Source organism: Leopardus geoffroyi, chromosome D1, assembly GCF_018350155.1.
Source record: "Leopardus geoffroyi isolate Oge1 chromosome D1, O.geoffroyi_Oge1_pat1.0, whole genome shotgun sequence".
Taxonomy (NCBI): Eukaryota; Metazoa; Chordata; class Mammalia; order Carnivora; family Felidae; genus Leopardus; species Leopardus geoffroyi.
The window spans coordinates 37888909-37912658 of record NC_059329.1 but is presented as its reverse complement, the minus strand read 5'-3'; the positions used below and the strand labels follow the sequence as shown (position 1 = coordinate 37912658).

Below are 23750 nucleotides of genomic sequence, written 5' to 3'. Positions count from 1 at the left end.
TAGTTCTTCCTAACTACAAAATCCTGTTCTTACGTATCTTTACAAATGTTTGATTAACATCTATGTCCCCCAAGAACACATACTTCAAGGAAGGAAGGTGCCATGTCAATTTTGCTCACCATTCTATTCCTAGGACCTAGTATGGTGCCTGGCATAGAGCAGGCATTCAAGAAATATTTCTTGAATCAACTAGTGAGTGAAAAAATGAATGAGAATGATCAAAGACTGGATGATTCATCAGAGGCCATGACTAGCATATCCAAGACAAAATGAAAAAGAAACTTGGTAAAGGGAGTGGGGGGAGAGGGAGGGACAGAACAAGGACAGAGGAAGGTAAATGATCTCATTTTCCTTCTGGAGTTAATGTGTGTATATTGTTTTATACACCATATATAGTCTTCCATTTACATTTAAAAACTCCTTAGCACACTGGAACAAACATTTCTTTAAAGAGATTATGTCTTAAGTGAGTAACAAATAATCCTTAACAGCTGGGAATTGGTTTTGGACTATGTGTTATTTCCATTGGGATGGTTTAAAAAGTAGTAGGGAACCAAAAAAACAAGCAATATCCTTGGACAAATGACTTTTTCCCCATTTCCCCATTCTGGTTTATTATCTGTGAAAAGTAACAATTAGACCATTTTAGTGGTGCCTTTTGGTGATCCTAGATGTCTCTGAGAGTCTCATGAAAGCTGTTCTCTGATTTACTTACAATGTCAGGGACTTGAAGATTAAGAACCCTGGCCCAATGATCCCTTTTAGTTCTAACATAGTCTATGGCTTCTGAAAGGAGTATTCTACCTTGTGTTATAGCGATATAATATCTAAATAAGTGCTGAAAAATTAAATTGTCCAAAAAGTGTTATGTGTTTGTATCTACTTACGTTTTCTAATTCTATAATCACAGCCTCAGTCTTAAATATGAAGTTAAGACTCGGACCAAATAGAAATATTCCAATATTGTATTTCTGACAACATAGTTTTTAAGGGGATATTTGCAAATATCCTTTAGGGAAACTAAAACTAAATATAACAGCTACACTTATTTCAGGAGCTCTGAGTTATCACTGTATAACTTCAACACCCCCGCCTACAGGTACACAGAATGACAGCCTATCAAGATATTTAAGCCACAATTTCTTTAAATATTTTCACTGTTTTCATAGGAACTATGAAACTGTAGGAACTATATCTATCTTTTAAAATGCATTTGAAAAATATTCTAATTTAGCTAAGTAATGATTCTTTTTTAAGTATCTTACATTTCAAAACATATATGTATAATAATTAAGGGAAGAGATTCCCTAAAATAAATAAATATATATATATATATATATATATATATATATATATATATATGACTGGCTCAGTAACTCTTCTAAATAAGTTCATCACATTAAACTGGAACACAGGAAAATAAACTCCACTGACTCAGAACATCACCCTTCCCAATGCCCAGCATGGTTATGTTTCCAAGGCTTCTTATGCTACGTGTGCTCATTTACTCTAACCTTGTGCCCTCCATACACTGCAACTTGGTATTAGCTTCAGAGGCCTGACTCATTTGGAGCACTCCTCCGCCAGGGTGAAAAATGAAAATGTATGATTTGGAGTAATTTTGGCACTCATGTTTCTGACAGCACACTCATTTTTCCTTCAAACACCACATGTGGTTTTCCTTCACAACTCTCTTTCCAAATCTGCAGATCACATTCCATTTCTTAAGAGGTTAGCCACCTTCCACATTACAACAAAGTGTCTATCCTCACTGGCTCCATTTTCTCAGTACCCACTCACTCCTTAATCCCTAGCAATCTGGCTTCTGCCTCTAATGAATCCCATAAAATGGCTCTTTCTGTAATTACTAATGACCCAATTGTAAAAAATAAAAAAAGGGGCGGGGGTCTTTTCTCAGTCCTGATACTACAAATTGTCATCTCCCTTCACTAGCATATGGTTTCAGTTATCCCGTATCTCAGTTTAATGTAATCAATAGTGTTGAGTACCCACTGTATGCCAGGCAGTACCGTTCTAGGAACTCCTTGAGATACAGAGGTAAATAACACAGGATTTCTGCCTCTGCTGAGTTTTCACTCTAATATCCTTAATTCAAGTACACACACACACACACACACACACACACACACACGCAAAACACAGCAAAATGTAGAATACGAAAAATGAATAAGAGAAAAATAAACCACTTAGAGGTCTGGAAATTGAAAAGCTCATGTACAGCTCTTATGTACGGGCTTGAGAAAGGCTTTATGAAAGAGACAGTGTTGGAGGTTAGCCAAAATATGGAAGAGGTTCAACACCTTCTGAACAATTTCACTAAGCAAAGACACAGCATGGAAAAAAAAAATAAAGTAGTGAGGGGATGTTACAGCTACGGTAAGACACAGACCACTTTGGAGTATAGGATACTTGTAACACATAATCAGAGAAAAGCCTGAAATGGTAGAAGGTCATGACAAATAAGTAGATATTCAGATACTTAGCTCTGAAAGCAGTGAGAAGCTACTGAAAGTTTCTGTGTTTTAGGAAGATTATTTTAAGAACAGGTCAAAGAACCGATGACAAGGGCAGGAATATCTATTTGGAGACCTCCCCAAGTCAGAAGAACTAAGAGCCTAACTTAGCAGTAAAAATGAAACGGGAGTGGATACAAGGGACACCATGGAGACAGAATCAATAGAACTTGACGAATAATGCGACATGATGAGCAAGGGATCAAAATCCGATCCCAAGTCTTGCTGACTGAGCAACCAGTGTGCCGAAGCAGCAAAAAAGAAAAGTAGGTAGTTTGGGGAACTGACAAGTTTCGTCTTGAAATTTTTAAGACTGAGGTGGCATCAAGGGCATCCACAGGGAAAACATGCAGCACCTCATACACTAGTAGGCCAAAAGATTTCACATTTTACTTGGACATGCATTTCTTCATTCATCCATTCATTCAATTCATTCAGGCAGGCAAGCAGGCAGGCAGTGTCGGTTTACTACTTACTCTGTTACATGAGTGCACTGTGACAACTGTGACAGTATGTACGATACAACAATATTAGGTGTGCTCCCAAATGACAGCCTCGTGGGAAGGGCAAACTCCTATTTAACTATCTGGGGATCTGATTGTGATGAATGCTATAAGGGTAGCTTAAAAATACCACAGGAGAATAAAGGAAGAAAAGACTGAATGTGATGGGACAGGCGAGGCAGGCTTGAAAGATGTGTCATTTCTGAGGGACACTGGCCTGTTAGTAGGATTTAATGGTAGAATGGAAGAGTGAAAACATCTGAGAGAGGGAGAACAGCATAGATTCTTTGGGAAAGCAAATGTGACTGGCTTTGTGGGTCATGGCAGGGGTGGAGGCGAGAAAGACTGAACTATGTTCTGTGAAGAAACCTGGATACCAAGAATTCAGATCCCATTCTAGAGGCAGGGGAAGCCATTAAACATTTCTGAGTAGAAGTGTTATAGATTTTGCTGGCTTATGGAATATCGATGGGGGGGAAATTCTACAGGAACTGAGTTAATAGCCTACTGAATTAGGTCTCTTAATAGACAACTGAAATAGGCCACAGAATAACAAAAATAGGAAATACAGGAGAAAAAGTTTGAATGAGATAGGTGGAAACATGCAATAGATTTTGATGTTGTTGAATCTGAGGTTCTCACAAAATATCCACGTGAATGTGTTCATTAAGTAAGTGGAAATGCAAAACTTTTCTAGTTTTGACATTCCCTGCAGAGGTTACAGTTACGTGATAGCTAAAGCCATGAAACTGAATCATGTAGCTTTGGAACAGCATACACAGCAAAAAGAGATGTGAGATTTAGTGAATGGAACTACATTTATTTTCACAGAATAGAGACTGGAGGTAGAACTGTAGAAAAAGTAGATGGAAAAAACAAAGAGTTTAGTGAAAACCAAAAGAATGTTTTAAAATCAATAGTTAACAGTATATAATACTACAGAGCAGTAAAGGAAAATAAGAGTAAAATCCAATGGATTTATTAATAGGTTAAATCAATTACTATGTCAACGTAGTCTATACAATGTTCTAGCGACAATAATGTAGTATAAATGGAAACACTAAAATAATGAGGCATGAACTGTCTTAACTTCTTGTCCCTCTCTCAGTAAATTTATCTATATCCACACTGACTCCTTCTTCCTATCTTAGATGATGACATTTCTCAAGGCGCCTGAGTGGCTCAGTTGGTTGAGCGTCCTACTTTGGCTCGGGTCATGGTCTTACAGCTTGTGAGTTCGAGCCCCACATCGAGATGGCTGCTGTCCACGCAGGGCCCATTTCAGATCCTCTGCTCTCCTCTCTCTCTCTCTCTTTCTCAAAAATAAACATTCAAAAAAAGAAGAATGATGACATATCTCTTCTCAGGTTTAAGGGCAGTCTTTCCACCTTTGGAAGGTGTGTGTCTGTGTGTGTACAGGCATGCATAGGCTTTACACAACACTGGACAGGTAGCAGGAACTCAATAGTGAGATGCTGAATCTATGTCAGAATCATTAATAACACACTGAAGTCTACCTTCAACTATTCAATTGATATTGCTCTCTGGATGTCATTAATGCCCTGAGGAACAAATGCAGGGGCACCTCATTCCTCTCAGTCTTACCCTCCTTAACCTCTCCACAGAGGTAGATAGTATTATCACTGCCTCCCTGTTGAGTTGCTTTTCTCCCTACACTTCCATTGCCATTAAAATTTATTGCCCTTTTTTTTTTTTAATGTTTATTATTTTTGAGAGACAGAGACAGAGACCAAGCAGGGAAGGGGCAGAGAGAGAGGGAGGCACACGATCCAAAGCAGGCTCCAGGCTCTGAGCTGTCAGCAGAGAGCCCGACGTGGGGCTCGAACTCACGGACCGCAAGATCATGACCTGAGCCGTAGTCAGCCGCCCAACCAACTGAGCTACCTAGGCACCCCTACTGCCCTTCTTTACACTGTTTTTTTCTGCTCTTTTCTTCCAGTTGCCCTCTCAATATAGATTCTCTTGAAAGTTCTAACCTTGGCTCTGCGCTCTGTACTCAATCTCTCAGAAATACAGACTCCCACAGCTCCAGTTATCACCTCTGTGCAAAAGATTTTCGAACATATCTTTAGTCTTCTCAGCCCCGCATCCACAAATACTTGCTACTGGTACCATCTGGCCTACCCTCTCTTCAGCCCTATTTCTCACTCTGATCCTGCTTGGTGACTGCCCACACCTTACAATGACATTAAGCTGTGTAGTAGGTAACTAGAATTACACCGTATTTTTCAAATTCTTTTTTTCAAACGCTTATACGCATCAGTTAACCAACTATTCTGATGGTCGGCCAGTGAATTATAGGATATTATCACTTTCAAAGACCCTGAGATCTTTCTAGTGAAACTCCTCTCATTTATACAGATAAAGTAGAGCCCAGAAAAGTGAAGGGAATGGTCTGAAATATCATATCAAATTAGTGGCAGAGCCAACTACAGAATCAGATTCCCCTAAGTCACATTGCTTCTGACAAGAGTGTGGAACCAAAAGAAGAAATACCTTCACGGTGCTTATTATCTGACAGGGGAGATAGAGCACACACACATGCATACACACGCATGCATGCAGCACACACACAGACATGCCAACATTTCTTCTACATAAGCTCACTGTATAAGGATGAAGGTCAGTTAAGAACAATCAAAGAACTGGGGTGCCTGGGTGGCTCAGCTGGTTGAGCATCCAACTTCAGCTCAGGTCATAATCTCATGGTCTGTGGGTTCAAGCCCACATGGGGGCTCTCTGCTGACAGGTCGGAGCCTAGAGCCTGCCTCAGATTCTGTGTCTCCCTCTCTCTCTGCCCCTCCCCAACTCGCTCGCGCGCTCTCTCTCAAAAATAAACAAACATTAAAAAAAATAATAGGCAAGACAAGATGAGATCTTGAATTAAAAAAAAAAAAAAAAAAAAAAAAGAACAATCAAAGAATACTTCCTGGGGAAGATAAAGCTGAATTGAATTTAGAAGTAGGTTAAGAATAAGACTACCCCAAAACAGTACCTTTCGGCCTGTTTCCCATAATTGCTTTAAGTTTTTGGACAACAAACACAGGGAACACATTCTATATGAGAAGACTAGACTGTTAATTAGATCCCTCATTTAGAATCCAGTATAAAACCAAGTGATACTGCAGGATCTGAAAGTAAATGAAGATAACGCTCCAATGACAATGTGGTGTTATCGCACAGAATGTTACCGCTCCTTGACCCGTCATCTATTTTACTGTGTAAGAGTGCATCATTTCCTTTCACTCCACTACCCAGTGGCCATGTGGCCTTGGGCAGGATGCTCTCTAAGTCTTAGTTTCTTTATATGCAAAACAGAGATGACAAATTGGTCATTAATTCAGCTCCTTGGGTTCCAAGTGACACCACCCACTCTCCCCCAGCAACTAGCCTCCATCTGCAGGAGTTAAGAAAGGGCATCAGAAATCCAAATGCTCTAGAGGAGTAAGACTGTCCTTCCATCTCTCCCTTGGCCTTACCCCCACTATCAGCAAAGTGAAGAGGAAACAACCAGAACTGTGGGTGGTCCATGCAGGACCTTACCTTTCCCACCCCCTTCAATACTCAGTCTCACCACATCCCCATCTCAAAAACTGTAAGGACTAACTTCATCATATCCTTCATCTCCGTTTTCGACAGTTCCCACAAGAAGTCAGAACGGCCAGACCCCAAACCTCTCTTCTGATCTCATCTTCCATTCACCCCTAACTCCTGTACTTTGGATTTTCAAGGTCAAACATCAGCAATTTTTCTTCTACTCTCTCTCTTAAATGGTCTCTTCACCTTTTACTCTTAACTGAAGCCTGGTTTTCCCAAAAACACTGCTCTCCCCATAGCTCTTTCAAATGGAAAATTAAATCTTCATTTTCTCTCCTATACCCCTCTCCCACCACTGGCCCTGCAAATCGGGCCCTGTTCCTCACTGCCACTTTCAGACTATTCTTCCTGTCTGTGTTTAAAAACCCCAAGCATTCAGGGCACCTGGGTTTCAATGGGTTAAGCATCCAACCCTTGATTTTGACTCAGGTCATGATCTCACTGTTTGTGAGTTCGAGCCCCACGTCGGGCTCTGCACTGTGACTACAGAGGTTCTGTCAACCTCTCCAGATACCACTTCATTCCTCTAAGCTTCTTTCTAGCCAAACTCCTTGAAGAAGATGTCTACACTCACTACCTCCAATCCCTCACCTCTCATTCTCTCAGAACCCACTTCCATCAGGCCAGCCAAAATGCTTTTGTCAAGGTCATCAACAACATCCACTCCATTAAACTCAGTTGTCAATACTTAGTACTCATCTATCAGCGGCTGTTGAGATAACTGGTCTTTCCTCCTTGAAATACTTTCAACACTCAGCTTCCAAAACTCATGGCTACCCTACTAGCTACTAGCTACTCTTTCTCACAGATCTCCTACAATGTTTCCTTCTCACCTTAACCTCTTAACATTGGAGTACCCCTGAACTCTTAGTCCTTGACAACACCTCCCCTCCTTAATAATCTCACCCAGTCTCACAGCTTTAACAGCAATGAGTTGATGAACCCAAATTTTTAGTGCTATCCCAGATTTCTCTCTTGAATTCCAGATTCCGATAACCTAGTTATTTAACACCTTCAGGTGGATACCTAAGATGCCCAAACCTAGCTCCTACCCTTCTTCCTGAAACCAGCTCTAATATCTTAGTAAATGGTAATCCAGCCTTCTATACTTTCTTGGGCCAAAAACCCTGGAGTCATCTTTGAGACTTCCATTAAACTACATGTTCAAACACTCAGGAAATTCTGTCGGCTGCACCTTCAAAACGTGTCCAGTACCCATATCCATCACTTCTACCTCTTCTACATCTCTCTCCTCTGGATGCTTCTAACTGCCGATAAACCAGTGTCCTTGCTTCTGCATCCCAGTCTGTTTTTTTTGTTTTGTTTTGTTTTTAAGAAAGGCAAACTGTCTCATGCAGCACCTCATCTGGGGGTATCTGGAGTCCTGGAAATTCGACTACCCTAAGTTCTCCTACAAACGGACGCTGAGAGTTGTTTAGAGGTTCAGGTGGGGGAGCGCAGCTACTCGGATACCCTTGACCTAAGAAGAATGCTCCTCCTCTATCAGGGAAGGGCGTCCTCTTCAACTAAGAAAACAGCTTTGGGACAGATGCACATGGACCAGTGAGGGAGGAGGAGGACAACTGACTAGGCAGCCAGATCGGCCAAGTCAACCCCGGAAATCAATGGGGTGACGGATGTTGCAGCCGGATCACTCTCGTAGCTCCCCCCCCAGTCTGTTCTTAAAACAGTAGCCAGAGTGAGACTTTTTGAAACATCAGATATTGTCATTCCTCTGCAAAAAAACCTTCCACTACCTTCCCATCTCACTCAGAATAAAAGCCCAAGTCTCCAAAATGGCCTATGAGGCCTTTGACAATCCATTCCCATCCTAACCTCCCTGATCTACCATTCTTCCTTTTGCTCCCTTGCCCTATAACTGACTCCTTTCTGTTCCTCAAACACACTAGGCAACTTCCTACTTGAAGACCTTTATTCCTTCAGTTATCTCTAACTTTATTCTCCCATATTTCCCATTTTCTCCTTCAGCTTCTTTGCTCAAATATTGCCTTCTTAGTAAGATCTTCCCCGACCACTGTATTTAAAATTGCAAACCACTCTAAACCCACCCACTCATTCTCTACTCCCTTCCCTGCTTCATTTTTCCTAGAGTGCTTATTATCATCTGACATAGTTTTTGTTTTACTTATTTATTTTATATCTCCTTTACTTAGTTAATAATTACTGACTGCCAGGAAGACTTCACCTACCTATAAAGATTAAATAAAATCATGTGTGCAAAGAGTTTAGCACATTACTTGACAAACAGAAACACCAAAACAATTTAAACTATTTCTACCTAATGGAGCCTGGAATAGGACACCTCCCACTGCCATCAGAGAACTCTAGTTTATCAGAATAAGGTTAAACACAGGACTGACGGAGCCAAGCAAATGAGACTCTAATAATTTGGTCCATAAAGAACCAAGGAACTGGGGTGCCTGGGTGGCTCAGTTGGTTAAGCATCCAACTTCGGCTCAGGTCATGATCTCGTAGTTCATGAGTTCGAGCCCCACGTTGGGCTCTGTGTTGACAGCTCAGAGCCTGGAGCCTGCCTCAGATTCTGTGTCTCCCTCTCTGACTCTCCCCTGCTTGCTCTCTCTCCCTTTCTCTCTCTCAAAAATAAACATTAAAAAAAATTTTTTTAAAAGAACCAAGGAACTAAACTGTCAACAATCAAATAGTCTCTCCTGAGGAAACTTAATACAATTCATTTAAAACAAGATGAGCAAACCAAAATAACCTCTACAGAAGAAAATTTTACATTTCCCTTGTAGCAACCTGTTCCAATTATTAAATCATTGTTGGAAACACAGATCCTTTCTGTTTTCACCACAACTGCCATGTACAATTTCACAACCAAAAAAGGAGATCTATAGTTAAGTGTTTTATAGTCGATTACATTACCATACTAAAAAGCATCTTCACAATATAAAGCAAGGGATGCTTTGGCAAATGCTAACACATAGATAAGCTACTCTCCCACTCCAACCAGACATGTGAGTTTAAACTACAAGAAGAGAAATAGGTCTCATAAATTATGGAAAGTCGGTTAGGCTTTAGAGCCTCAACTTCATATTATGAGTAGAGATAAAAAATACTTGCTCGTTATCTCACTGAATAGTTATTAAAAAAAATAACTGAAAATGCTATCTGAATTTTAAGATTCTTTTTGAAAAAAAAAAAAATTTTTTTTAAGTAGGCTTCACACCCTGCATGGCCCGGCACAGGGCTTGAATTCATGACCCCAAGATCAATACCTGAACCAAGATCAAGAGTAGGACAGCTAACCAACTGAGCCACCCAGGCACCCCTAAATTGTAAGATTCTTTTATAGGTAAATCCTACTGCTAAAAAAAAAAAAAAAAAAAAAGGCAGAGGGCAGGAATGTCCTGCAACTGATAACATGCTAAAATGTAGAAAATGAAGTCACTGTTTAAATGTTTAAGATTTAAGTTTAAAGCAAAAAACAAATATATATGGGGCTGTCTAAGAAACAAGGCATCTTTCCAGGATGAATTTCCAGATTAACAGCATTCCTCCCAGATATATGTCCCCTTCAGCACATTCACCCTTAATTCACAGCTATTTCTTACTGGTTCTTTGCTAATGTTTTCAAGCCAGTGTATGTGTTCTACTTGGTAAAATGCACAAACTCAGTAAATGCTTAATCCAAGAAAATTTCCCAAATAAAAATCAGAACTCTTTAGGGGTACGTGGGTGGCTCAGTCAGTTGAGTGTCCGACTCTTGATTTCGGCTCAGGTCATGATCTCATGGTTCATGAGTTGGAGCCCCACACTGGGCTCTGCGTTGACTGTGGAGCCACTTAGGATTCTCTCTCCCTCTCTCTCTCTGTCCTTCCCCCACTCACACAAGTACAAGCACTTGTGTGCACACACACACATTCTCTCTCTCTCTCTCACTCAAAATAAATAAACTTAAAAAAATCTATAATTATAGTCTAATGTATTAAATTCTGATTCATTATCAACTCTTAGGAAGAGTAAAGATTATATGAACGTGCAAGCGATTTACATTCACAAATGCATTTATCCAAATTTGCAGGGCCATGGGCTCTATAAATGGAAAGTCCCTCTCCTCAGAATTCCCTGCTCTTTAACCCACTCCTCATCCCACCCTAAGCTATATTATTCTCTTTATTCCTAATTAAAAAGAAGCAAGTTGATCTTATTTAAATGTTAACTTCTAGTTCCACAAAATAACACACATACCCATGGAAGAACAGAACTTAGGTCTACAGTAAGGGAGGCACAATAGAGAACAGCTGTAGTCATACTCTGTTTTTTAATAGCTCTGCCACTATCTTAGCCAGAGTGACACAGTTTTCCTTCCACCACAAGATCAAAACAGAAATCCCATCATCTGACTCTTAGTCATTCCCACACATTTACTGGTCTGCTGTTGTTATAACAGAGTGTCTTTTTCCTTTGCTAAACTACTCCTAAGAACAATGCTCCACCCTTTTGGTATCAAAAGTTCTGCCATTTCAAAGTATAGCATTTAGGCGAGCAGTTATACAAACTAATTATTGGTAGGGGGACAGGAATTACTCTCCGTGTGCTTTTCAAAAGCGTACCATTAAATAAGATAAAGTCCTCTCCATTATTCTATTTTTTTGTTTCAGTTAGGAGATTTTTTTAAATTATAATCATTCCTGAGAATTAATCAAGCTAAAAAGTTGCAAATTAAGAAAATTATGTTCAAACAAATAAATTGGGGTACCAACTACAGAAGTACTTCTTGCCTCAATGCTACTAGGCTTACAAGCATCACTGTTAATGCTGCAAAGGCAGAGAAATCTGCCTCCAGAGAGCAGGGTTCACCTATCGCCTCCGAATATTCCCATGCCTCAAAGTACCGTTCAGCTCCTTGGAAGGATAGAAACTAAGAAAGCCTACCTCTAGCTAAAGGCCTCTTAGCTATCTGCCCCCCTGCTCTTCCCACGCTTCCCCTCCATTTGGGGAGAAGGAACTTCCTGAACCTCCCTTATCATGCCCTCCCATCTATCTCTTCCACAGACATTTACTAACATCAGCAATGGATTACATACTAGGGATAAAGTTGAAAATAGATTCATTTTCTTCAAGGGACTTACAACCTAATGAAGGTGCCAGATATGAAAGTGTCTCATAATAGTACTGTATAGCAATGAAGGAATATACAGGACACAACTGAAACAGAAGAGAACACAAAGCACAGAACAAGATGTAGAAGTGCTTAGTGGCTGAAAACATAAGCTTTAGGGTCACAGAGACTTGATTTCACCACTTAGCAAATAACAATTCAGCCAAGTTACTTACATCTGCCTCTGTTTGTTCTTTATAAGTTAACAATACCGTGTAAGACTATAATAAGGATCAAAAACATGGCCTATTGAAAGTTATTAGTGCTAAATAATGGGCAGTGATAGAAAATATTCAACAAATAGCCCTGTGGAAATATAAGAGTATCTTCTTCAGAAGGGAAAACTGAATGAGATCAGAAATAAGGGCCTCCTTTTAAGAAGGAATCGATTAATTAAATTAAAATGAAGCAAAGCATTTGGCCGCAAAAGTACTTTACACTTAGGTCTATACTGTAAAATGTCCTCATTTGATTAAGATAACTGCATGTACTAACTTTTAAACTTAAAAAGAGTTTGATGAATCACTTAAAACAAAGAACAAATATCAGGATGAAGTTGTTTTTTATATATGTATAAATATATACTATATTTATGTTTTTCATTTTTTATTCATCTATAAATAATATATTTATATTTTTCTATGTTATATATTTATACATATATTACACACCCATACACATACACACACATCTTATGTAACTTCTGACACAGTCAAACAGAAGACTGCCCAAAGCTTCACTCACAAAACCAATTCCATCACCTGAATCTTTCAGTGTAGCCATTAGCAAAGTATTGAACCTCTCTGGCTTTACTGGTTTGCTGGACTATTAATGGAATTATCATTACTTTATTGTCATTCATAGTACACTTGGAGGTATTTTGCAATAGTGAACAGAAATATAAAACCCAAGCACTAACAGACGCCATAAGTATATTTATAGTACTCTTATTTCTCCTGATCTAATATTTCAAAATCCAATAAAAACATTTCTACCGAAAGTAAAAAAGTATGTATGAAAATTAAAGGTACAGATAAACATAGCAGCATGATATATACCCTTCATTCAAACCAGCCTGAAAACAACTCACCTATCTTTTCGTATATCCTAGTAAACAAACGCCTCCAGAGGATCTGGGAGAGGTTGTATGTCTTTTACTTCCAGGTACTACTGACCATAGTCATTACAATAAAATCTAAACCACTTGCCTTATTTAAATTGCTTCACTCCCTCCTACTGCCAATTTAACTTTTCTTCAGTAGTCCATGGAAAGAAAAGGTCCTTTTTAAAAAGTATTCTCTTGAAACTAATGTCCTGAGCACACGCATAACATGTTTGCACAAGAACATTAAAGAATGTGTTCTATATTCTGCCTGTGAACAAGCTTTTCGAGGAATGCAAATTTGCTTTCAGCGCTTACACAATGGACCACAGTGTCATAAGCACTGTTCATGTTCTATCAGTCATTCTGTTCAAAATTTTATTAAAAAAAAAATAATAAAAAGCCTGCAGTGTGTATAAAACATTGGCACACAAAAGACTTATTGTCAGAATATTTGCAGGATCCCCAAAATAGAAAAACAACTACCAAAACCAAATTAATTTATAGCTTATAATTATTTTTTGAAATGCTACACCAGAACCCTAAATTTCTTAACCGATCTATAGTATAAAAAGATACAGCATAAATGATCTTCTCATCATGGCATCTGATGGATACAGATGAGAGAATACATTTTGTATTCTTCCGAGAAACAAAGGGGATTTGAGCTCTGGGACAGCTGGCGCATGTTGGCACTCTGTCTGGAAAATCCCAAGGTTCTAAGGTACACGTGACCTTGGGGACATTTTAATTTCATTATTTTGTTTTCAGGTCTGTCAACTATATTTCCCAAAAGTCAGGGCATATTATGTGGTAATGCACCAGCAAGTGTGAAAAACCAGGCTATAAAGGAAATGCCTTACATGCTTTTTTTTCTGCAGAGTAGTGTTTCTTCAAAGCACTTATCTGGAAATATAAATAAATGGACAAGTAAAAACCAAAATATTCTAGCCAATACTAGCGTGTGTCCAGAGAATGGGGCAAAAATGGAGTAAGAGGCACCTTGAGTCCCAGTGCCAATCCCAAAACCCTCAGCAGCCCCTTAAAAGAATTTCTCAGAACTTCTAAATCTGACTCAAACTCTGAAGACAAGAGCTAAAATTAAAACTTATACGGATTCATAAGTAGCCTAAAGGGGAAGTTATTTATAGTTAAGTATAGCTGAGAAAATGTCATACTAAACTGAAAATTGGTCACATCATTAGAACTCAAAGTGCCCGACTCTGAAACTGCATTTCCTTTTAGAAACAAATACGTCCATCCCAAATTGAAATACAAGGTCAGAAACACTAAAAAAAGGCAGTTGACCTATTACGCAATAAATGCTTTCTCAAAAACACTTTGAGCTGGACAAACAGAAAAACATATAGGGAATTCATTCCTTCACAAATGACCTCACATATGATTTTCTCATCCCATCATGCAAATCTGAATTCAGCATTAAACCATAAAGTCACATATTCATTCTTCAGACTATCTAAAGGTTTGCTTTTTTTTTTTTTTTTGTAATCCTAGACAAAGCAAAACTAATTATTACTATTAACTAGTCACTCCCTGGCAGTGTAATGAGATAAAACTTTTCTGCACAAACGTCAAAATCCCAGAAAATAACACAGGTATTTCACTTTGTTTTCCAGTCATTGAGTTAAAACATTCAGTAGGAAAAGAAAAGCACTCAATGTCTCTTTCTCATTCTAGCCTGGAAAGGTTAAATTAAAAATCAAATGTATTAGCCTCATTCAGTAATTTATCTCTCCATAATTTCTAATATTCTTCCAAATTTGTGAGGTCAGTTAATTGTTAAAAATCATAAATCATAAAGACTTTTTTCTTGCTTGTTGTTGTCATTTTTCTCTATCTGTATAACAAGGATGAGGAACACATCTCTCTTTTTAAACAATTTTTTAAAGTATTAATGTTTAACATTAGCACAGCCCTTTACAAGGGTCAAAGCACACTATCTTCCACACATACTACCAACTCTAGGGCTACACTGCCTGGTACTAAATTCTGGTTCGGTCACCCTGTATGACCCTGAGGAAGTTACTTCACCTCTCTGTGCCTCAGATTTTGCATCTACAAAGTGGCAATAGTAACAATTCTTATACCTTGCAGGACTGTTATGAGAACTAAATGAACATATATAAAATACTTTTTTTTAAAGTAGGCTCCTTGCCCAGTGTGGAGCCCAACACGGGGCTTGAACTCTAGACCCTGAGATCAAGACCTGAGCTGAGATCAAGAGTCAGATGCTTAACCAACTATACTTAAAACTGTGCCTACCAGATGATATCCATTACACAGCAGTTAGCTGATTTTTTCTTATTGTCAGCATCATCAATCCTCATATTTAGGCCTCAAAGCAGCCCTATAAAAGGTAGGACAGCAGATATCATTTTACCCTTTCTCCAGATAAGGGAATCAGGCTCACAGAAATCAAGTGACCCATCCAGAGTCACAGTCAAGAAGTAGAATCAGAACTAAAGAGCTAAGGACTAAGAAGGAATCAAGACATTTCGGTACACTGTGTTGTGTCATATCACAGTTTATTTTTTGAGCTTGTATAGTTCAACATACTACTGTTTCAAACATTTAAACACTCAAATAATTTTAGGGGCACCTGGGTGGCTCAGTTGGTTAGGCGACCAACTTCGGCTCAGGTCATGATCTCGTGGTTTGTGAGTTTGAGCCCCGTGTCGGGCTCTGTGCTGACAGCTCAAAGCCTGGAGCCTGCTTCAGATTCTGTGTCTCCCCATCTCTCTACCCCTCCCCTGCTCATGCTCTGTGTCTCTCTGTCTCTCAATAGTAAATAAACGTTAAAAAAAAGGATTAAAAAAAAAACATTTAAACACTCAAATAATTTTAAGCAGCACACACTGGTAGCCATGCTGAGAATGAGTCTTTGATCCAAAAGATACCTGCAACTCTTATTAAGTATTTTAAAAGTAGCAACATGAGTCAGACTTTTAAAGAGAAGTATGCACTGAATAATCAGGTTGGCTGGACAAGATGAAAGGGTCATCGATTTTCCAATACTCAGAATTTCTTTCAAATAGCAAGATGTATACCCCACGAAACTTCAGGGGTTCCATGTTAAGATTTATGCTGGGAAGTGGAAACAGAATGGCATTTGGAGTCAAAGTTTAAGTCCTAACTCCATCTCTTATGCACAGGAGACTGTGACAATCACATCACTTCTCTGAGCTTCAGTAACTCATCTATCAAAGATCTACCTCACAAGGCTGTTATGAGAAACAATGGAGATGGTGTAGGTCAAAGAGCTTTGTAACCACAAAAACTACACCAAAATGTGTTATTATTACTATTAGCTACTTTGATTACACTGAGGGATAAAACTGGGCATTCATCATTTTCCCATGGAAAATGGCCGACAGAACTCTTCCAATAAATATCATCCTGAGTATTTTGTGTAATTTCATAAGGTGACAATCTGGATTAGATCACACACAGTGAAAGAGAAATTTAGGGAACCTGCAAAGTAAAAGGAAATTCAGTAAAATCTGACCAGTTTCTTTTTCTGACTTTAAATTAAACAATAGTGAAAATTTTCAATCAAGTCACGAGGGAACTTAGCAGACATATTATCATCATAGCAGTAATCATAATACATTCTACTTGTGTGACACTTTTTTAAAAGCTTTTCACACATGGCATCATAGAAATACCATAAATATTATTCTGTTTGTTCACAAATATATGGCAATATTCATAAAATTTCCACTCTTAGGCAAATCACTTAGCTTTAATGTCCTAGCATAAAAAAATGAAAAAGTTAGATTACATAGTGGATAAAGTTCTCTTTTACAGCTATATGGTATTTATTGGGGTCTGTGGTTAAAACAGAGCAAAAAAATTCAATGGAAAGAAAATTTACATTACTTAAACTTATTACAAATGAAAAAGTTGTTTTTAAATATTGCTTTTCTTATATCTTACAATTAAAACATGTTCCAAAATATTCAGAAAATTGGAAAATGGCATTTTATAGTTAAACTTACTAACAAATTTGAGAATTACAGAATGTTTCCCAAAAATTAGAAAACTACATTTCCTAATGTAAGATTATAATTCAGTAACTATCAGTATACCATACGCAATACAAAATATACACAATACTAAAACGAAGTCAAACTTCTATAATTCAGAAAATAATTTAGACTATTTCAATCCCTCAGAGATACTGTGACTATCAGCTATAATAATTCAATACTAAAAATATAAAATAACCAATTGTTTAAGGTCTCTGGCTTGGTATATAAAATATCAGATTCATGGGGCGCATGGGTGGCTCAGTCAGTGACTCTTGATTTTGGCTCAGGTCATGACCCCAGGGTTGAGGGATCGAGCCCCACACTGGGCTCCACGCTGAGCAAGAAGTCCACTTAAGATCTCTCTCTCTCTCTCTCTCTCTCTCTTTCTCTCTCTCTCTCCCTCCGTTTTTCTCCCCCCACCCCGCCAAAATAAAAAATAACAGAATAAAATATCAAGAAAATAAAACCACTCCTAATAGTATATAACAGAATCCAAAGGGGGTGGGGGGACAAAGTTTTAACAGTAAACTGTTCATACTATAGTTTAGCAAGCACCTACTATCTGCAAAGCACTATGCTAGTTACCATGATGCAAAAATTAAATCAAATCCCTCCTCAGAAGCATAAAACTTAAAGGCCAAGTAGGAATAGTACCATGGCCGGAGTGGGGGTGGGGGGATCTACTTGGACTACTAAGGTCTTTTTCCATCTAATGATTTCAAAATCAGAACCAGTCACATATCTGATGAAAAAACAGTCCATATTTTTCATACACAAAACCCATATGTGCATTTAATTTTTTCAATACCAGTGATAGATTAGTTATGATTTTATACATACACAGTGAAGTTGCCTGACCCAACAAAAGTCACTACATGATTTAATGAAGTCTAGAACTGGGAGTCAGAACACTTCTAACACTAATTAGCTCTGTGACTTTAAAGGACTTGAAACGACACCAATCTTCTCTGGCCTTCTAGCACATATTGTACCTTTGGGTAAATTATTAAACTTCTCTAGGTCTGTTCCTGCATCTACAAACTTATAGATTCTAGAAAGTATCTGGATTGAAGGTTCTCACTTTAAGTGCAGATTCTTGGGCCCACTCCCCATGATTCAGAATGTCTGCACTGGAAGCTAGGAAGTTAAATGTCCACCAAGCAACACAGGTGACTGAAATATGCAGGTGGTCCTCAGCCATACTTGAGGTCATCACAAGTCCTAGTCACATCACTGTGACTCACAAATGATCTCTGAAGTCCCTAACTGTATAAAAAAATGACACAACTCATGTAAGCACCAAGGTCTTAGGAATTCTGGATCTAGCATAATGTGCAGGCCACAGTAGATGATAAATAAATATTTATAAAGAGGAAGAAAGGAAGGGAAGAGACTAGCTGTCATATTTTTGGCTAAGAAACATACAAAATGGTAGTAAAATTAAAATTGGGTAGAACATACATCACCAGCTGAAGAGCAAAAACCTCAGTCTGTACACACATATAATTTTAAATATAGCAGGAGCCGCTGTCAAACTGCAAACTACTAAGAGAAAAAGGGAAAAAACATTATGCGGAAGCCCAAAGAATTTTAATGGAAAATTACTGGTGACTAAAACGTAGCAACTGTTTACTCCAACACAGAATTTTAAGGACTGGGACTTGGAATTGGGACTCAAGTTTGAAGTTACTGGTTACTCAAATGCATAAATTTCATTTGGGGCAAAAGTATATGGATTCCAGAAATAATTGTTGGCAATATTAACTTTTGTCCATTTTTAATTCCATTTTCCCATTCACTTACATTATAATTTTTGAGATGTTTTATCTTCACTTCTGATGATCTTCAAATGTCAATGGCTCTTAACACATTAACTGTAAACAAACACACAAAGGAACTTAGGGGAATTCAGATATTTAAGGAACCCTACAGTAAAGTATTCTAAATTATTCTATAAAGCCTGCGGGGTAGGGAATGGCAAGAGGAGGTTCTGGTACCATGTCTACCTGCTTCATAATTTATCTGACGTTCAAAATGTAGTATTGTTCTAATGACACTATCCTCTTAATCATCAAGCAAAGAAAAAAAAAATCATCCAATTTTCTGTCAGAAGAAAACAACATTCGAAGCTAGAGAAAATTCTCTCCAAATATGGACACTCTGAACGCACTAATTACTGTGTACACGTTATCCTTTTCCTTCTCGGTAGTGCAGCCAATCACTCTACCACCCATCGACTTGCCTCGGGACTGCCCTCTAACCACCAGGTTTTGGCCTGGACCTTGAACACTAGATCTTCGGGTATGATCAGTTCTTTACGAAGACCCTAACATTAAAAAGACTTGGGTCCAAATGTCAAACTGCTCTCCCTGATCTTCAGTTTTCTCATCTGTAAAATGGAAACAGTTAACACTGTTTATTTTATCCAATTATGATGATGATACGAGAAAATGCATATTAAAGGATTTAGCACTCAGAAATGTTATTATTTATACTTATTATTTATATTAGTATTAATAATCACAACAACAATATTAATTTACTAGTAGAATAACTGTCCACCACTTGAAAAGCAAAGCTTATCCCAGGGGCTTATATTTTTAGGTACTGCCTTTGGTGGTAATGGAAGAATATTATTCAATACCAGTAGCAGAGGACATCTGTATCATATAAAATTTTATTTTTGACCTTGCTGAGCATCCTGGCTCAGCTCAAGAAAATTAAGCTCCTGGTAACCAGGAGCCTATCATCAGCCAAAGTTATTATTCCTTTTGCTAACACACGACCTGCTAACAGAGTCCTACTTGAAAAACTGCTCACTTGCAGTCATCTGTGAATGCAATTCTGTTAAGAAAGGAGATGCATATATTGGTTACTCATGCCTATTAAACCCTCTGAATCCAAGGAATAATACAATCCACAGGAGACTTCTCTACCCTCTCCTACTCACCCCTAAATGATTAAACACCTATGTTTGACATTCCATGCTTAAAATAGTAATATTTAAATTAGGACACACAAAAATGAATAAACAGATTTCTGTGGATTTTCAAATTTGTAGGTCAAAGGTATAAAAACACACAAAATATTGGCAAAAGCACTCGGAAACTAACATGGCCCCAAACAGCAAGCTTTATTTCCCTTACAGGTACCAAACCGTTAGAATTGAAATGAGAGAAAATACCTAAATAGAACCTGATGCAGTATTTTGGGGGTGGGAAATAAAACACATGGACACGTGGCTTGGAAATGAGCTGAGAAGTGCGGAAGAGTAAGCAGTGTAGGCCACCATCCTCACCATCACGGCCACTTTACCACGCAATTCCTTGAGCTCCTCAAAGGAAATAAACAATGAAATAGTACAGCCGATCATTCTTCATTTGACTTCCATTTGCCTTTAACTTCACAAGCTGACGATTATTAAGCATATCCCTTTTACACTATAATCCCACATTAGGATTATAAAAATCTGGCCCAAAATAATACACAAAAAAACAGAAAGTTAAAAAAAAAAAAAACTCAAGAGTTGAGAGTGCTCCAAGATACAGTTTTCTTTGCTAGTCTGCTACCATATATCATGTCTCCCAGTGCATTTTCTACGTTGGTCACTGCTTTTGCAAGTCTCAGAAGTGAAGTATTGTAGACTTTAACCGGAAAATGTCTTCTTTGCTAAAATGATTCATTTAAATAATATGAAGAAGCTGCTAATTACCTCCAATACCAATTCTCTCCTATTTCTTACAGACAGAACCTCCCATTTTTAGCTTAACACAGGCCTCCCAGAAGAAACTATATATCCTAGCCTTCCTTTTGGCTACATATGGCCATGGGAACATGTTCTGACCAACTGGATAGAAGCTTAAAAGACTACATGTAACTCCAAAAAAGTATCCTTTAAAGAGAGAGAACATACCTTTCTTCTTCCCTTCCTCCTTTCTCGTGACTACAATGAATGCAAAGGTTAGCGCTTCAACAAATGTTTTGGTTCACGAGATAACACTGGAATAACCAGTCTGTGCCCTTGACACTTCAGGTCCACTATATCGGATCTGTACTGACTACCCCTGGGGTTTTATGTGGGTGAAAAACTTAAATTATCTCTGTTAAGCCAGTTAGTTTGGATTTTCTCTTATACTCTGTGAAATCAAAACCTTAACTTTAAAAAAATAAGAAGAGTTTTCCAAGTATCACTAGTTAGGGTTTTTGAAGTATATAGTTTAAAACACATTTTTTAATGTTTATTTATTTATTTTGAGAGAGAGAGAGAGAGAGTGTGTGTGTGTGCGTGTGTGTGCCCGCACACATGCAAGCAAGGAAGGGGCAGAGAGAGAGGGAGAGAATCCTAAGCAGGCCCCATGCCCAGTGTGGAGCCTGACCTGAACCAAGATCAAGAGTCAGACGCGAGGCACCTAGGTGGCTCAGTCGGTTGAGCATCCGACTTTGGCTCAGGTCATGATCTCGTGGTCTGTGAGTCAGACGCTTAACAGACTGAGCCACCCAGGCACCCCTGAAACATATTTTAAAAGTTAATTCTTATTATATTGAAAACATAGCATCTGCCCTTATTTAATATAGACTAAAAAGTATTTAAAGGGCCCAAGAGATAATCACATCCAGTAAGAGTCTCTGAAAGAATGAAAACTCATCAGCGAGTATTGCCACAGTAAGTACTAAGTACTTGGGCAGGGGAAGAACTACAAAGTTGATGCATTAGCAGTCTATAGTGATGACAGCATTGGTACATATACAGAAACACATTAAGAAGGACAGCACAATCAGTTCTGTGTAATAGAATTACAGGAAAGTGAACTGAGGTTATTATTTTCATTAAGAGGGCATCTTCACCAGTGTCTTTCATTTTAATAACCTTGTACCAACCTTTTTTTCCCCCAATATTTCCATTTTTAACCTGACTTCCTGTGGAAAGCAGGCTTATAAAATCGCTCCCTGTCCTTAATTATAACCTCTCAATAGTTTTCAATCCTATCCACAGATTTAACTAAATCAAACAATAGGACAAAGATGGCAAGTGCTTTACCTATTCAAAAATAATTTTCTTAAAAAGAAAAAATACTCTCTACTAAAATCTAGAGAATTTCCACTGGTCAAGTCCTGAATCACATACAACCTTTGGCCCTGGTGATTTTGAATACAATAGCATGAACTTGGCAGCTTTACAAAATAAACTTACTGCTTTCTGGACATCTGTATCAGGGTTATTTCCTTCCCTTGGGCGTAATCCAGACTTCACTGGTTCAGGTGATGGTTTCCTGGAATTACTTCTTTATAATATATTTTTTAATGTTACCCCTAATGTATCTTTCCAAAGACCCATTTTTAAGAAAAGGCCTAAAACACGTATTTCTGATGTGTTACTCATGGCTGAGGAAAAAAAAAAAAAAACCCTCAAGAAATTTCCTAAAATTAGATATCATAAATCCACAAAAGATGACTTTTACCTTCCACTACTTCAATCAATATTTGTACAAAAATGCTGTCAAGTAATAGGCTTATGGTAGCTGTAACACAGACCTTAACTTAGTCTATTTCAGCAAATTTGATGGAGTTACTAGAAAACAATTAGTAAAAGACCTAAGGCAGTGGCTCTCAAACTCTTACTTTTAGTTTAGGATCACCTGGAGGACATATTAAAACAAACCGCAGGCTCTACCCCTAGAGTTTTTTATCCAATTAGATCTGAGGTAAGACCAAGGAATCTGTATTTTCAACAAATCCCCAAGGGATGCTGATGCTACTGATCTGGGAACTAATGGTCTACGTTAATAGAAGACTACTGATGATAGCATAAAGAGGAAAGAAGAAAACATATAGGGGACCCAATCTCAGCTTTAGTATACTTGTATACTTTTGACTAGTAATTAATCTTTTTAAATGCTCTTTCAGGGGGCGCCTGGGTGGCGCAGTCGGTTAAGCGTCCGACTTCAGCCAGGTCACGATCTCGCGGTCTGTGAGTTCGAGCCCCGCATCAGGCTCTGGGCTGATGGCTCAGTGCCTGGAGCCTGTTTCCGATTCTGTGTCTCCCTCTCTCTCTGCCCCTCCCCCGTTCATGCTCTGTCTCTCTCTGTCCCAAAAATAAATAAACGTTGAAAAAAAAAAATTAAAAAAAAATAAATGCTCTTTCAGAAAAATCTACACAGTAATTATTGATTAGTTCACAATAATATTGGATCTCCTCTGACAAAACTTTAAAGTTCTTTTAGGGTCCTGGAAAAATAAAATCCAAAATAAGTAATTTTTAAGTGACCAATACACTCAATGTCTGACACAAAGTGCTAATTATATGGCCAAGGCTGGAAGTTCAACCTGTGAGTTTCTCTAAGTTCCACAGTGAGTTTCTACCACTAATCCTGGTCAGCTGCCTCCGAAGACATGCCAAGAGTCACAAGGAAGTGGGTAAGAATGTGTGATTGGACACAAATCCATCACCACTACTGGAAAACAACCCTAAAGCATATTTCCTACCAACATATTACCTCTAAGTGACCTTGAGGCTGAAACTAAAGGTCAGACCTTACAACAAAATGTGTCTCAGAAATCTCAAAAACTTTTCTCCCTTTTCAGATTATAAGTACCGTCAAAATTCATGGAAACAAAAATCCAGGATTTGCTGTTTTCAGATGATGGTAATTTTAAAGGAAGACATGTAACTTAAAAATGTAATTAGTTGAAGGCTATTTTTTGAGTATATTCTGGGTGCCACACTTTGATTTTTATCTAAGCTAAATGTCAATATGTGCATATAAATATGTAAATATAAATGCTAATGAATTTATA

General features: G+C 38.2%; 1 protein-coding gene across 3 annotated transcripts in view; it reads right to left on the bottom strand.

The window, feature by feature from the left end:
- Positions 1-23750, bottom strand: part of MTMR2 (myotubularin related protein 2) — a 116258-nt gene that overhangs the window by 87581 nt on the left and 4927 nt on the right. Inside the window, exon 2 of one of the 3 annotated variants that reach the window (XM_045483559.1) lies at positions 18759-18829. The exons of 1 other annotated variant lie outside the window; for it this stretch is intronic. The gene's annotated coding sequence lies outside the window, so the exon portion shown is untranslated. Of the gene's footprint in view, positions 1-12891; positions 13161-18758; positions 18830-23750 lie in introns of those variants that run through there. One more of the 3 variants, XM_045483560.1, reaches the window with a different exon arrangement.